The following is a 13,339-nucleotide window of genomic DNA, read 5'->3' on the forward strand; positions in this document are numbered from 1 at the left end:
TTTACCACATCCACAACAAGAAGATGAAGATCATAGCTGCAAAAAATGTGTAAAATATGTTGTTTTTTATGGTGGATGCAAAAGACTGCTGGATATAACGAGAGTGACACACTGCCCAAAAAAGGGAATTTTGGCTGAAATGCCTCAATTTTTGGCACACGGATGTATGAGGCGTGTCAGAGATAGACCCCATTGTAAAATGTGGCCTGTTTTTGTGTACAAATGCGAAATAGTGCTGTATATAACTTGAGTACCAGACAGCCAAACAATGGAATACCGGCCTAAAATCCACAAATTTTTATCACAAGGATGTATGAGGCGTGTCACAGATATACCACACTGTAAAATATGTTTTTTTTGTTATGGTGGATGCAAAAGACTGCTGGATATAACGAGAGTGACACACTGCCGAAAAAGGTAATTTTTGGCACACGGATGTATGAGGCGTGTCAGATAAAGACCCCACTGTAAAATGTGGCCTGTGTTTTTTTTTGGGGGGGGGAGTAATTAGTGCTGTAGTTAACCAAAAGTGATAGCCAAGCAAAGAAAGAAAACAGCCGTAAACTGGCCAAACTTCGAGCACGTACAGATATGAGCTGGCATGGAGATACCCCACAAAAATTGTGTGGCCTGTATTTTTTTTTGCCTAAATACTGCTGTATTTAATCAGAACTGACAGCTAGGCAAAAAAGAGAAAAAGTCGCAAACTGGCCAAAGTTTGAGCATGCACAGATATAAGCTGGCATGGAGATACCACACCAAAAAATGTGTGGCCTGTATTCCAATTACACCTGGGCTAGCTGTATATGGCTAATATATCCCACAGGTAGCAGCAGCAGCACTAGACCACAGGAAAGGAATGGACCCTCTTGATATATGCAATGATCTATACACACACAGTGCCTGCATGCCTTGCACTGATGTGTGTAGAGCGACGTACAGTACCCTGCCTGCCTATCACTGGAACCTATATTCTCTGAAATTAGTCCTTAGAAGGACTGTTAGTTTAGCTGGATGTGAGTATTTAGGATGGTAGACCCCACACTAACTAAGAAATTCCCAATTCTGACCTTATCAAGGCAGCCGCTCTCCCTGTCTATCACATGTGCACTGTGCAGGGCGGTATCCGGTCTCTTATACTTCTGATGATGCTGTGCGGCCAGCCAATCACTGCACGACCACAACTAAGGCTAGTTTCACACTAGCGTTTATGAGCGCAGCGACGGCCTGCGCACGGCCGCCGCTAAGCCCCGCCCCCTGCCGCGCCTCCGCCGGTAGCTCCGCCTACCGGCGCATGACGCTGCATGCGTCCTGCGTCCCCTATCTTTATCACTGGGGGCGCAGGCCATGCGCAATACGGGTTTGGCGGCGCATGCGCCTTTTTGACGGTGCGCCGGCGCAACCAAAATGCAGCAGGCTGCGTTTGGAGCAGGTCGGCGCACCGTCAAAAGGACGCATGCGCCGCCAAACGCATATTGCGCACGGCCTGCGCCCCCAGTGATAAAGATAGGGGACGCAGGACGCATGCAGCGTCATGCGCCGGTAGGCGGAGCTACCGGTGGAGGTGTGGCAGGGGGCGGGGCTTCACGGCGGCCGTGCGCAGGCCGTCGCTGCGCTCATAAACGCTAGTGTGAAACTAGCCTAAGATGGCTGTGGCCTTTCATAGCTTGGCAGACAATCCCTGCAGTGTAATTGGGTCTCTAAAATCCACCAAAAATGCAGGGTGGAAACCCGAGTTCCCGCTAAGTAATCTCGGAAATGCTCAGTGCTGGCCGAGTACAGTGATACTCGGGCGAGTAGCGAGTAATGGCGAGCACGTTCGCTCATCACTAATGGAAAGTTAACGCTGTGCTGTGCAAACTGTGAGTCTAGAGAAATCCCATCAGCTGCAGATAGAAGCCGAGAGCCACTCCAGCTGTTTAGGAACCGCAGGAGTCAGCCTGCTCAGACTTGTCGCACAGTATCACCTCTCAAGGGTTAGACACAAGCGAAACTCTCTTAAGGGCCCTTTACACATAGCAATATCGCTAGCAATATCGCTAAAGCGTCACTAATTTTGTGACGCAGCAGTGATATTGCTAGCGATATCGCTACATGTGATACTTACCTCCGACCGGCTCCCCCGCTGGCTATCGCTGATCATGCGAGATCGTATAGGTCCATTTCTCGTTGGCTGCTTCCTGCTGGGCTTCCTGCTGGCGCCGACGAGCGACTCGTGGACACGGGCGGAGGACGTCATCATCGCCGCGTCTGAAAGGTAACGACGGTTGCTGCGTCGCTGGTGAGATCTGCCTGTTTGGCAGCTCACTAGCGACCATTTAACGATGCACCAGCGATCCTGACGGGGTCAAATCGTGGTCGGGATCGCTGGTGCATCGCTAAATGTAAAGGGGCCTTTACCTATAAGCGGGCAAAAAAGTTGTACCAGATGGAGGGAAAGGCGGCAATCAATTTAGGAAGTTCATATAAAGCAAATTACGAGAGTTGTTAGGAAATCCTGCAAGAATAAAAATCAGCAATTATCTAAAAAACCTTTTGTTCCAGCTCTTCCCGATTTAAAGTATCTCTTCTTGCTGTCAGTGAATGTCAGATTTTTTTTATCTGCTCCTCCTGAGATGCGTCAGTTATGATACTTTATTCCCGCTTTTATGTAACATAGTAATATAGTTAGCAAGGCTGAAAAAAGACATTTATGGAATTATTTCTTTTTTTTCTCCAAAGCATAAAACAGTGCTAGAACAAAAATTAAATCAGAAACCAAAAAAATGTCTTTGCTGGAAAGCCCCAAGTCTCTAGAGGTTGCAAAATTCTGTTCTGATTACAACAATAAAACTGCCAACATCCCATAATATAAAAGAGGTTAAACCATTAAACCCTGTAATAATCTTAGATAAGAGAAGGAATATAAAAGAAAGCCCAAGAGGAACTCAGAAAAACCACCAACCTTAAAAAAAATATTTTTTGTGTCAAGGAGATAAAACCAACTGAAGGAAAATCTGCAAGGTGCAGTGGTAAAGGTAAAGGATTATAAAAGAGAGGGATACAGCATAGGGTGGTTTCACATTGGCGTTTCCAGCAGCAGCTTCGGCCTGCGCACGGCTGCCGCTAAGCTCTGCCCCCTGCCGCGCCTCCTCCAGTAGCTCCGCCTAGGTGCGCGTGATGCTGCATGCGACCTGCGTCCCCTATCTTTAGCACTGGGGACGCAGGCCATGCCCAGGTATGCGTTTGGCGGCGCATGCATCCTTTTGACGGTGCGCCGAGCACACCATATTGCAGCAGGTTGCGTTTGACGCTGGTCGGCGCACCGTCAGAAGGGCGCATGTGTCGGCAAACGCATTTCTGTGCACGGCCTGTGTCTCCAATGCTAAAGATAGGGGCCGCAGGTCGCATGCAGCGACATGTGCCCCTAGGCAGAGCTACCGGAGGAGGCGCGGCAGGGGGCGGGGCTTAGTGGCAGCCGTGCGCTGGCCGACGCTGCTGCTGGAAACGCAAATGTGAAACCACCCATAGTGCGGGCATAATCCTGCAGGTCCAGAGACCATGGTGGCATAATTGGATCCTAGATGGCAGCCCACCAGTCCGTATCCACAATTTTTGTGTGTAAGTGAAAGCTTTTTTCTGCCCACTCTTCCACAAAAATCACCTTTATGGATTGTACAGCTTATCATGGTCATATGGACAGATACTCCAGTCTCTGCTTGGGAATTCTGCAGCTCCTTCATGGTTACCTTTGGTCTCAGTGCTGCCTTTCTGATTAATAATAATAATAATAATAATAAATTTTATTTTTATAGCGCCGACATATTCCGCAGCACTTTACATTTCGGAGGGGATTTGTACAGACAATAGACATTACAGCATAACAATAATCACATACAGTAGATTATAACAAATACCAAGAGGAGTGAGGGCCCTGCTCGCAAGCTTACAGTCTATGATTAATGCCCTCCTTGCCCAGGATAAGAGTTTTGGGGGCCGGCCCTCTCTTAGCAGGTTTGTTGTGGTACCATGTTCTTTCAATGTGATGATAATGGATTTGATAGTGCTCCTTGGGGATCATCAGAGATTGGAATATTTTTTATAACCCAACCCTGACATGAATTTCTCAACAACTTTGTCCCTGCCCTGTTTGAAGATCTTCATGGTGTTGTTTGTAGATCTGCTTGGTCTTCATTGTGTTGTTTGGAGATCTCCTTGTTCTTTGTGGTGGTGTTTGGGGATCTCCTTGGTCTTCATGGTGGTGTTTGGAGATCTCTTTGGTCTTCATGGTGTTGCTTGTAGATCTCCTTGCCCTTCATGGTGTTGTTTGGAGATCTCTTCGGTCTTCATGGTGTTGTTTGGAGATCTCTTTGGTCTTCATGATGTTGTTTGGAGATCTCCTTGGTCTTCATGGTGTTTGGTTAGTGGTGCCTCTTGTTAATGGTCTTGCAATCGATTTGCTGTGAACATGTTCCATTTTTATTTATTTTAACCATTTCAGGCTTTGTGAGCCGTGAAGCAGATAAAAAAAGAGACCGCTGCATTCTTCTTGCTGCATCTGTTTGGAAGGTGCCACATTCTTCTATGTAAAAGTTAGCAAAAAATTATGTTAGTGGCAAAACTGGCATTATCCTGAAGAACCTTCTGCTTCACAAAGAAGAATGGTTGATTTTGGCACTGTAAGGATCGTCAGTAATCTATATACACAGTGTGTGAAATAAGTATTGAACACGTCACCAATTTTCTAAGTAAATCTATTTCTAAAGGTGCTATTGACATGAAATTCTCCCTAGATGTCAGTAACAAATCATCCAATCCACACAGGCAAAGAAATCACCAAAGATGTCCTAATTTATATATAGTAATGAGAAATGACACAGGGAAAAAGTATTGATGATGCTTAAATCTATTTAATGCTTCTTTCGAAAAACTTTTTTGGGGCCCATTATTCCACACAAACTTCCCCAAATCATGATGTTTCCACCTCCAAACTTCACTGTTGGTATGATGTTTTAGGGTGATATATGGTGCGTTTTGGCCTCCAAACATGGAATGTATTATGTCATCAAAAAAGTTCAATTTTGGTCTCATCTGACCAGACTATATTTTCCCACTATTTGACAGGCTGTCTAAATGTTGTTGAGCAATCTTTAAATGCACTTGGATATGCTTTTTGTTCAGCAGTGGAGTCACATGGTGAGCTGGCATGCATGCCACAGAGGTGGTGTGGAGATCGTGCATACAGGACATAAAGTTTGCATGGTGAGCATGCATACAGGACATGGAGGTAGCGTGGTGAGCGTGCATACGGACCATGGAAGTTGAGTGCATTACTGATAGTTTTCTGTGAAACAATGTTACCTGCAGATTCCAGATCTTTCTGTAGCTCTCCACAGATGGTTCTTAAAAATCTCTTCTGAAAATTGCTTTCACTCCTTTGTTTGACATCTTGCGGGAAGCATCTGGTCGTGCCTGTTTTATGGTGAAATTATATTCTTTGCCCTTCCAGATTATGTCCCCAAAAGTGATCACTGGAGCCTTCAGTAGTTTGGAAATTCTTCTGCAACCAATGTCATCAGTGTGTTTTGCAACAATAATGTTGCAAAGGTCTTGAGACAGCTCACTGGTATTACCCATCATTAAACGTTTTTTATGTGGCACCTTGGTAATGAGACTCCTTTTTATAGGCTGTTAGTTGAAACAGCTGATATTATTTGTCGCTAAGTGGCAGGATTGCTTTCTAATTATTGAAAGATTTCAACCAGTGTCAGGACTTTCCAGGGCTTTTTGCTCCTCCTCTTTCTTCATGGTTTCAATACTTTTTTCTGCATCATTTATCATTATTATGTAAAAAATGGAAAATTTGTGGTCTGTATCAGCACTGCCAGGTGATGAGGCATCCTCAAATGCCGGAAATAATGTAAAAAAAAGTTTTTTTTTCTTACGCGTTTCTAAGTGTAGCCAAATTCTTCAGGAAACAAAACCCTATATGTCTCTAATAGAATTGAGCGAAACGGGTCGAAAAATTTCAAAAGTCGCCGACTTTTGGCAAAGTCGGGTTTCGTGAAACGAAACCCGACCCTAGGATGAGGTCGGCCACGAGGTCGGCGACTTAAGCGCCAAAGTCGAGTTTCAAAAGTTTGTTTTGCGCTCTTTTTCAGCCAATCAGGATCCACGGACACTGTGGGCAATGTGATGACATAGGCAGGGGTCACCACCATCTTTCAGAAGGGCATGCAAGTGATTAGCTTGCTTTGGTGGGCGTCACAGGGGGTATAAAAGGGCGTGCACGCCGACCACCATGTTACTCATGCTGATCTCAGAATAGGGAGAGCTGCTGCTGATGATGATTTTGTAGGGAGAGCGTTAGGCAGGGAAGAAGACACCAAAAACTGATTCTGCTGCTAGCGATTTTGCCTGTACAACACACCAGTCACTGTGTGTGCAGTGCAAGTGGAGGCTATGTTTTGCTGGATCAGTGGTGTTGGTTGTTAGGCTGCCTGATAAGGCTTCCTGACGGCTGCATTACTGTTTACCCACCGCTCTGCAAACTGCTTTTTTAAAAGCAATCCCAATTTTTTTTTTTGTCCTGGTGAGGTACTGAGCGTGCATTTTTTCACACCATACAGCGGTGCACACTCCTCACACAGTACCATGTAACAGCTGTTATCACAGCCACAGTGAAGCTATCTGTGTGTCACTCTGTAAGGATAAGTCGAGGACATGTTCCGTTCTTACAGACCTGCACCTTCTAGTTTTGTCTAGCTTTCAAACAGTTAAATATATTTGCTGTTTGATCACATTCAAAACTATAGAGAGACATCGTGTGTCAATCCGTATACTTAAAAAACACGGAGCATGACAATTTTACGTACACCGGACAGCCGTGTACGTGCACGCTCCTCTCTCAGTACCGTGTAACGGCTGTTATCATGGCCACAGTGAAGCTATCTGTGTGTCGCTCTGTAAGGATAAGTCGAGGACATGTTCCGTTCTTACAGACCTGCACCTTCTAGTTTTGTCTAGTTTTCAAACAGTTAAATATATTTGCTGTTTGATCACATTCAAAACTATAGAGAGACAGCGTGTGTCAGTCCGTATACTTAAAAAACACGGAGCTTGACAATTTTACGTACACCGGACAGCCGTGTACGTGCATGCTCCTCTCTCAGTACCGTGTAACGGCTGTTATCACGGCCACAGTGAAGCTATCTGTGTGTCGCTCTGTAAGGATAAGTCGAGGACATGTTCCGTTCTTACAGACCTGCACCTTCTAGTTTTGTCTAGTTTTCAAACAGTTAAATATATTTGCTGTTTGATCACATTCAAAACTATAGAGAGACAGCGTGTGTCAGTCCGTATACTTAAAAAACACGGAGCTTGACAATTTTATGTACACCGGACAGCCGTGTACGTGCACGCTCCTCTCTCAGTACCGTGTAACGGCTGTCATCACGGCCACAGTGAAGCTATCTGTGTGTCGCTCTGTTAGGATAAGTCGAGGACTTGTTCCTACACTTTAGGGAGATTCCTATTCTGCCCAATTCTATATACACCTTGTAGTTTGTCATACACTAGCCAATTTCTGCCTTTGACATAGCGCTGTGATATTCACTGGGCCTCACACAATCCAAAAGTGTCCAGTGTCCACAAGTGTGTGCTGAAATTCAAAATCTCCGTTATCCTCTAGTCACATTTTTCACACCTGCGACATCGAGCCTGTGACATAGCGCTGTGATATTCAGTGGGCCTCACACAATCCAAAAGGGTCCAGTGTCCACAAGTGTGTGCAGAAATTCAAAATCTCCATTATCCTCTAGTGACATTTTTCACACCTGCGACATCGAGCCTGTGACATAGCGCTGTGATATTCAGTGGGCCTCACACAATCCAAAAATGTCCAGTGTCCACAAGTGTGTGCAGAAATTCAAAATCTCTGTTATCCTCTAGTGACATTTTTGACACCTGCGACATTGAGCCTGTGACATAGCGCTGTGATATTCAGTGGGCCTCACACAATCCAAAAGTGTCCAGTGTCCACAAGTGTGTGCAGAAATTCAAAATCTCCGTTATCCTCTAGTGACATTTTTCACACCTGCGACATCGAGCCTGTGACATAGCTCTGTGATATTCAGTGGGCCTCACACAATCCAAAAGTGTCCAGTGTCCACAAGTGTATGCAGAAATTCAAAATCTGCATTATCCTCTAGTGACATTTTTGACACCTGCGACATCGAGCCTGTGACATAGCGCTTTGATATTCAGTGGGCCTCACACAATCCAAAAGTGTCCAGTGTCCACAATAAAAGCACTGAGTCGTCATTGGAGGCTCATGTTCATGAGCCACATCTTTCCTTGCGTCCTTCACCCCAACCAAGATTGAAGGATGATGCAGGCCATACTACTGATTACTCCATGGAGCTGTTTTCACATACCATGCCTGGATTATCAAAGGGAAATGGTGAATTACCCAGGCCAAGATGAATCTGACATGGAGTGCACTGATTCACAGCCACTGATAGATGATTCTGCTGGTACATGCACTCAGAGCACTACATTGTCCTCGCAGTGTACAGAGCCAGATTCTGACCCTGATAAGACTCAGGTGCCCCTTCCCGCACACTATACCACCATACATGGTGACACAGAGGAAGGTGCACATGACATTGAAGATGAGGTGATGGATGACCCAGTTGTTGACCCAGATTGGCATCCATTGGGGGAAGAGGGTGCTGCTTCCAATAGCTCAGATGAGGAGTAGGAGCATCCACAGCAGACATCGACATCGCAACAGCTGTTATCTGGCAGGCCAGGAGGACTCCAAAGACAGGTTCCAAAAATCAAAAGAGTTGCTGGACAGCTTGTCCAGAGGGTCAAAATATCACAGCGTGCTAGGCCGCTAGGCCGCAAAATGTCTGTCAAAGTAGGAAGAGTGCAGTGTGGCACTTTTTTGAACAAAATCCTCATGATCAGGCCAAGGTTATCTGTAAGAAGTGGGCAAAGACCTTTAGCCGAGGGAAAAATCTGAAAAATTTGAATACCAGTTGCATGCTTAGACATTTAACCAGCATGCACTTGCAAGCGTGGACACAACACCAAACCTCAAGTACCACATGTGCAACTGATCACAAAGAAGGTAGTCAGCAACGATACATTATTTCCCCCACTGTAAGCCCACCGGTTAGCACAGCAGCAAATGTTGAGGTGTTGTTGCAAGGCCACAGCAGTCAGTGAATCCCACTGTTACATCAATGAAAGACTGAATCTAGGCCATCAGAAAGAACACCAACTCCATCACCATCATCAACCCTCTCTCAGTCCGCCCTGTCCACCGCTACTTCCACCATATGCAGCTCTCAAGTCCAGCTCACCCTCGCAGACACTATGAGTAGGTCAAGAAAGTACTCAGTCTCTCATCCGCGTATACTGGGTTTGAACGCCCACATTGCCAAACTAATCTCGTGAGAGATGATGCCCTATCGGTTGGTGGAAAGCGCAGCTTTCCGCGAACTCATGGCCTATGCAGTACCACGCTATGACCTACCCAGTCGCCACTTCTCTCTTAAAGCCATCCCAGCCCTCCCAGCCCTCCACCATCATGTGAAAGGCCGCATTGTCCATGCACTCAAGCAGTCAGTGAGTGGAAAGGTGCACCTCACAACTGATGCATGGTCCAGTCGGCATGGCCAGGGCCGTTACGTGTCCATCACTGCGCACTGTGTGAATGTGGTGGATGCAGGGTCCACAGGGGACAGCGGTGGTGGGAAAGTGCTGCCTAGCCCACGGTATAGGAAACAGTTGGCTGTAGGCGTTCGACCCTCCTCCTCCTCCTCCTCCTCCAGAAGTGAAAGCTCGTCCACAGAGCGCAGTCGTACGAGCACTCCATCTGCAGCTGCCACTGTTGCACACGAGGTGTCCCCCTATCGAGCAGCTAGTGGAAAGCGTCAACAGGCTGTGTTGCAGATGATGTGTTTGGGCGACAGACACACCGCCGAGGTGCTGGCCGAGTATTTTCAGCGACAAACTGAGTCATGGCTGGGCAGTGTACATCTTGAGGCAGGCAAGGTAGTTAGTGATAACGGCCGTAATTTTGTGGCAGCCATAGCCCTTTCAAAACTCACCCACATACCTTGCTTGGCTCACACCTTGAACCTGGTGGTGCAGTGCTTCCTCAATAATTATCCAGAGTTAACAGCCCTGCTCCAGAAGGTGCGAAGACTGTGCGCGCACATCCGCCGGTCGCCTGTACACTCCATTCGTATGCAGAAGCTGCAGCGATTGCTCCACCTTCCCAACCACCGCCTCATTATCGACATTGCAACAAGGTGGAACTCCACCCTGCACATGGTTGAGCGGCTGTGCGAGCAGAGGCAGGCCATAATGCATTTGTGGGAGGATACACGGCCAGGCACTTTGAGAGCAGACGTGGAGTTGACAGGTGTGCAGTGGTCGAACCTGAAAGACCTCTGTAAAATCCTTCAGTGTTTTGAGGAATGCACACGGCTGGTAAGCGCAGACGACGCCATCCTAAGCATGAGCATCCCACTTATGCGTCTGCTCATACAAACTTTGACGCACCTTAAGGAGCAAGCGTCTGCAGCCAATGTTGATGAGGAGGAAGAGGTGGAGGGAATCCTTGATGACATTCAGCCATTGTCTGCTCAGGGACCTCTCCTGGACGAGGTGGAGGAAGAAGAGGAGGAGGAGGATGATGATGGGGATGATTACTTCGGGGAGGAGGATGCATCTCGTGGGGAAAGTGAAAATGTTGGCGTGGCAAGGTCTGGTACAGGGTTTGTGCGTGACTGGAGGGATGTGGATTTGCCAGAAAGTGCTCCTCCACCCAGCACTCGCAGTGCATCATTGACACCGGGAACATTGGCCCACATGTCAGATTATGCCTTGCAGATCCTAAAAAGGGACCCACGCATTGCCAAAATGATGAATGATGACGACTACTGGTTGGCCAGCATCCTGGATCCACGCTATAAAGGCAAATTACAAAACATCATGCCACAGGAGAACCGTGACCTAATATTGGCTACTAAACAGGCAACTCTGGTTAACTGGTTGGTTGAGGCATTCCCAGCACACAGCAGCGGTGATGGTTCTCATACGAGCCGTACGGGCCGGGGGCAGCTTGGCAGAGGTGTTCGTGGTGCACACAGCAGAAGTGGCATTGGAGACAGGGGTTTCATGACAATGTTGTGGACTGATTTTTCACGGAACGCTCACACAACTGGTAATACTGCATCGATGGAAAGTGACAGGAGACAGCAGTTGTCAACTATGGTTACAAACTACTTTTCCTCCCATATCGATGTTCTCCCGCACAGGTCATTCCCCTTTGACTATTGGGCCGCTAATCTGGACACCTGGCCTGATTTGGCACAATATGCCTTACAGGAGCTCGCTTGCCCAGCTGCAAGTGTGCTATCGGAAAGAGTCTTCAGTGCTGCTGGATCAATCCTGACAGAAAAAAGGACCTGTCTGTCAACCCAAAATGTGGATGATCTAACCTTCATTAAAATGAACCATGCATGGGTTTCCAAGGATTTTGTCCCACCTTCCCTTGATGACACATAGGTTGCCAGAAAAATGGCTTGCTTTGGTCCTCCTCCTATTCTGCGAACTTGACCTATTTCGCCTTTTGCAACAGCTGAATGACCCACATCTACATATGCCACTTTGCAAACCTCCCTAAGTGGGCGCCCCATGGCCGGGGTCACCACCTAGCGCACAAAACCGTGCGAGTGCCGTTGCCCTGGACAGGTGGGTAGGCCGACTCTTTGGCGTGGACACTGGCATAGGGTCCCTCATAGTGCAATCAAGTGTCTCTGACAGTGGTGGTGCACACCCGCCGTCAGACACACCGCTGTACTATGAGGGGCCCAGTGCCAGTACCGATGCCCACGAGTGTGCCCCCCTTGCTTGGGCAGGGCCCCAGCATTTGCAATGTTTACCTCTCCCTTATCCTCCGCTGTGTAGTCTGGGCTGTCAAATCCTTCTCTGGGACTGCCACTGCAAATTGATTGAACTGAAAGATGATGGTTAAGATGTAGCTATGCCCTGTCCTGCTGGCCGGGCTCTAGCTCCAGATGATCAGTGGCTTCCGTTTCTTATGGACGTCGACTCACAATTACATGCAGTGATGGTTTATCATCAGCTTTCACAGTTTTCCTACTCACAAACGTGTGACATTCCGGTGCACATTTCAAAATGTGCCCTCTCATGCCAATCAAATAGAATCGCCTATGGCCTGTGGCTTCTGTCTTTTGCACTCCAAAGTTACGTGACAAATCATGATAGCCAGTGAGCACCATGTTTACATCGCTCCCTGTGATAAAAATTGGATTGAGATGAGTAACAGTGATGGAATCAACGGAAGTGCGATACAGCAAGACTTTATTCACAAAAAAATGTTTTCACTGTCTCAACACACAAATTAATTGAGGGTCAGCATCGCCTATGAGAATTGTGACGGAAGTTTTTCCCGTGAATAATAATTCCTAGATTTCTGCAATCAATAGCCTTTATGTCACTAATTGTATGCATCTCATTTCCTATTGCGGAGAGGCTGGACTGTATTACTGAGACAGAAATATATATGAAGATTTAAAAATAACACCAAAATTATATAGTTGTGTACGCCTAAAATGCATTTCCTTTTTTCCACTTTTTAGATTGCTGTGTAATCCATACTGAGAACACGGAGATTTTACATGTTTAAACTATGCTATATATACCTGCTATCCAGTGATAAAGTACCCTTTCTCAACTTTGTACAATCTGGTCAAATCCATACTGGGCCTGAGAACATCTGAGTCTGCCTCCTGATCTATAGACATATATTTTTAATGTGTAAACTAGGCTACATACACTCACTGGCCACTTTATTAGGTACACCTGTCCAACTGTGTGTTAAGACTTAATTTCTAATCAGCCAATCACATGGCGGCAACTCAGTGCATTTAGGCATGTAGACATGGTCAAGACAATCTCCTGCAGTTCAAACCGAGCATCAGTATGGGGAAGAAAGGTGATTTGAGTGCCTTTGAACGTGGCATGATTGTTGGTGCCAGAAGGGCTGGTCTGAGAATTTCAGAAACTGCTGATCTACTGGGATTTTCACGCACAACCATCTCTAGGGTTTACAGAGAATGGTCCGAAAAAGAAAAAAAATCCAGTGAGCGGCAGTTCTGTGGCCGGAAATGCCATGTTGATGCCAGAGGTCAGAGGAGAATGGGCAGACTGGTTCGAGCTGATAGAAAGGCAACAGTGACTCAAATTGCCACCCGTTACAACCAAGGTAGGCAGAAGAGCATCTCTGAACGCACAGTGCGTCGAACTTTGAGGCAGA

This window comes from Dendrobates tinctorius, unplaced genomic scaffold, assembly GCF_039654945.1.
Source record: "Dendrobates tinctorius isolate UK_male_01 unplaced genomic scaffold, ASM3965494v1 ptg000114l, whole genome shotgun sequence".
Taxonomy (NCBI): domain Eukaryota; kingdom Metazoa; phylum Chordata; class Amphibia; order Anura; family Dendrobatidae; genus Dendrobates; species Dendrobates tinctorius.